Here is a 3,501-nt window from a genome sequence, read left to right as displayed (position 1 = left end):
CTGGCCACCTCCTCCAGTCAGCTCCAGGGCCCTGCGGCCCAGCCAGGCTCCTCTATCCCTCCTCCGCTTGACCTTGGACAAAGGATCGGTCCCCTGGGCCTCAGATTCCCACCCGCAAAGTAAGTTTCCTAAGACCCATCTTGTCAGAGTCTTCTGCAGGAGAAAGGTTTACAAACTTAGTTCAGTAGCCGGCACAAAGCAGGCACTCAATAAATGTTCGAGTTTCAGGCTTCTGCGGTCTGAATCCTGGAGACTCCACTCCTTTTTCCTTTTATTTGCCCATTCCTTAAATTTCACTCACTTAAAAAAATATTGATGGATTTTGAGAGAGAGCGCACATGTTCAGAGAGAGGGAGAGAGAGAATCTCAAGCAGTTTCCGCGCTGTCAGCACACAGCCCGACGCAGGGCTCGAACCCACGAACTGTGAGATCATGACCTGAGCCAAAGTCGGACGCTTAACCGACTGAGCCACGCGGGTGCCCCTAAAACTCACCCACTTAAGAAGTGTACAGTTCAGTGGTTTTTAGTGCCTTCATACAATTGGGCAACAATCACTATTCTCTAATTCCAGAATATTTTCATCACCCCAGACAGAAAGCCCCACCCATTTGGCAGCCACTTCCCCTCCCTCCATCCCCTGGCAAACAATAATCTTTCTGTCTCTATAGATTTTCCTGTTCTGGACATTTCATGTAAATAGAATCAGACCATATGTGGCCCTTGGTTTGGCTTCTGCCCCTCGGCCATGTTTTCAAAGTGCATCCACATGGAGGCACGTGTCCAGGCTTCATTTCTTTTCTTTTAAACATTTTTATAAATGTTTATTTATTTCTGAGACTGAGAGAGAGAGAGAAACAGAGCACAAGCGGGGGAGGGAGAGACACGGAATCTGAAGCAGGCTCCAGGCTCTGAGCTGTCAGCACAGAGCCCAACGCGGGGCTCGAACCCACAAACCGTGAGATCATGACCTGAGCCAAAGTCGGACGCTTAACCGACTGAGCCACCCAGGCGCCACCAGGCTTCATTTCTTTTTATGGCTGAATCACATTCCACCGTAAGGATATACCTCGTCTTGTTGGCCTACCCATCAGTTGATGGATATTTGGGTCATTTCCACTTTTTGGCGATTATGAATAAGGCCGCCATGACCATTTGCATGCAAGCATTTATGTGCACGCATGTTTTCATCTCTCTTTGGTATATACTTGGCGGGGGGGACCCCCGGGTCATATGGTAACACTACTGTCTCACTTTTTCAGGAACTGCTGAACTGTGTTCCAGAGCATTTGCCCCTTCTCGAGTCATGGACGTGCTTGGTGCCTCAGTTTACCCACCTGGAAAATAGGGTCTCATACAAGTGCAATGGGAAGTATGAAAAGAATCTAGACTAGCACAGTGCCTGGCTCGGATTATGCGCCGTGTCAGCTCTGACTGTCATCAGTGAGGGCTAGGAAACTTGTCCTTGTGATTCTGAAAAGCCAGGTCAACCCTCATAGGACCACTGTGAAAAAGTGAAAAGTTCATCCCAGAAGGGCTTAGCATAGTGCTCATTATATGTATGGCACTCAATACAATTAGTGATCATGGCTGAGGGACATTTGTCCAAGTGGCTAAGGACACAGACTCTAGAGTCTGAATGAATCCTGGGACTCCTGGCTGGGTGTCCGTGGGCAATAACTTAGCCTCTCTGGGCCTCAGTTTCTCCTTCTGTATAATGGACATGATGGGAGCACCTGCCTCATGAGATAGTTGCAAGGGTTAAGAAATGTAAGGGCCGCAGCACCGTGGCTAGAGCACATACTAGAGGTTATACGAGTATTAGTTCTGAGGGGTATTATAATTCACCATCATTTGACATTAAGAAAACCAAGGCCCGGAGTGCCTGGGTGGCTCAGTCCGACTCTTGATTTCGGCTCAGGTCATGATCCCACGGTCACGGAACAGAACCCCACTCAGGTTCTGTGCTGAGCGTGGAGGCTGCTTGGGATTCTCTCTCTCTCCCTCTCTCTCTGCCCCTCCCCTGCTCTCTCTCTCTCTCTCTCTCAAAATAAATTAAAAAAAATGTTTAACGTTTCTTTATTTTTGAGAGAGACACACAGAATGAGAGTGGGGGAGGGGCAGAGAGAGAGAGAGAGAGAAATACAGAATCTGATGCAGGCTCCAGGCTCCGAGCTGTCAGCACAGAGCCTGATGCAGGGCTTGAACCCACGAACTTTTGAGATCATGACCTGAGCCGAAGTCAGATGCTTAACCGACTGAGCCAAGGCACCCCAAATAAATAAATACTCAGAGAAAGGAAGTGTCCCAGCCACAAAGCACACCTGGGAGTCGAAAGGCTTTGCTCTGGACCCCTTTACCCTGGCTGACTCTCTGGGACCCTCTCACCATCCATGGGAGTCCACTCTCTTTCCTAAGCCTCACTCTCCAGTATGCGATTTCCCCTTCCCCCAACCCAGCCAGCCAGACACCGACAGGATATTACACTCCCCTTCCAAGAACCCCATCTGCTGAGCCAGGGAAAGCTACTTCCTAGCAGGCCAGGGGTCCTGGGTACAAAGGGAAAGGTCCGGGCCTGGGTGGGGAGAGGCTCACTAGGTAGCCACAACCTGGGGGCGGAGCCAGAGATATATAGAGCGTAAGGGGAAGAGAGCTAAGAGTTGAGGGGGAGACCTGCTTCTTACCCCCAAATTCCCTTACATGCCTCTTCTACATCAGAATTTTTCCACCTCCGGAAATCTAGCCTCAGAGGTCTCTTCCCTCCTGCATCCTCAACCTCTGACGTTCTCTCTGGATGCCCCCCAACCTTCCCTGTCTCCGAGGCCCCAATGGGGCCATCCCATTTCGACTTCCAATTTCCGGGTTTCAATCAACCCCCTCTTTGGGGCTTCAGAAGGCCTTTTACTGGGGATATCCCTTCTTGGTCGCCAAGGCCTCCTCCCCTGTTGGCGGGGGAGACGCCCTCGTTCTGACACCCACGCCCATTCATCTCGTTTTTCCAGCTCCCTGCCCCAAGAATCCTTTCTTATGGTCCAAAGACCCGTCCTGGGGGAGGGGAGCCAAGTTCAAAGCCCAGCCCTTGCTGCAAACGCTCCATTCTCATCTCTCACACTTCCAGGTCTACTCCGACCCCAAGACCCCTCTTCTTGGAAGGACCCGTTCCATTGCCCCCCATCCGTTTCTAATATGCGCTCCCTACCTCCAAGCCTTCTCCCGCTTCGCAGCACGCTTCCCCTGATCCTAAAGCTCCGTTCCCTATAGCAGCCTGCTTCCCGTCTCCCGTGCCCAGTCTCTTCCCCTTGAGATTCTCTCTCTCCCTCGTCAGCAGTACCCCTCCCGTTTCAACAGCCCCTCTCTTCCTTCAGTGTCAGCTTCCTCCTTCTAAAGACCCCTTCTCTCCAATCCCCGAGGTTTCCATTCTTCTCCAATTATCGTGCCACACTCCCAGGGAGCCCTTCTCTGGGGACGCCCCCTCCCCACCTCCCATTCTCCCCCCCCCCCCC

The 3,501-nt window shown here is 51.6% G+C and overlaps 1 protein-coding gene across 1 annotated transcript in view; it reads right to left on the bottom strand.

Annotated features, from left to right (window-relative positions):
• Positions 1-3,501, bottom strand: part of AP2S1 (adaptor related protein complex 2 subunit sigma 1) — a 14,693-nt gene that overhangs the window by 10,617 nt on the left and 575 nt on the right. The gene's annotated exons all lie outside the window — the stretch shown is intronic.

The sequence above is a fragment of the Crocuta crocuta genome, unplaced genomic scaffold, assembly GCF_008692635.1.
Source record: "Crocuta crocuta isolate KB4526 unplaced genomic scaffold, BGI_CrCroc_1.0 scaffold334, whole genome shotgun sequence".
Taxonomy (NCBI): domain Eukaryota; kingdom Metazoa; phylum Chordata; class Mammalia; order Carnivora; family Hyaenidae; genus Crocuta; species Crocuta crocuta.
This window is presented reverse-complemented; position numbering and strand designations above follow the sequence as displayed.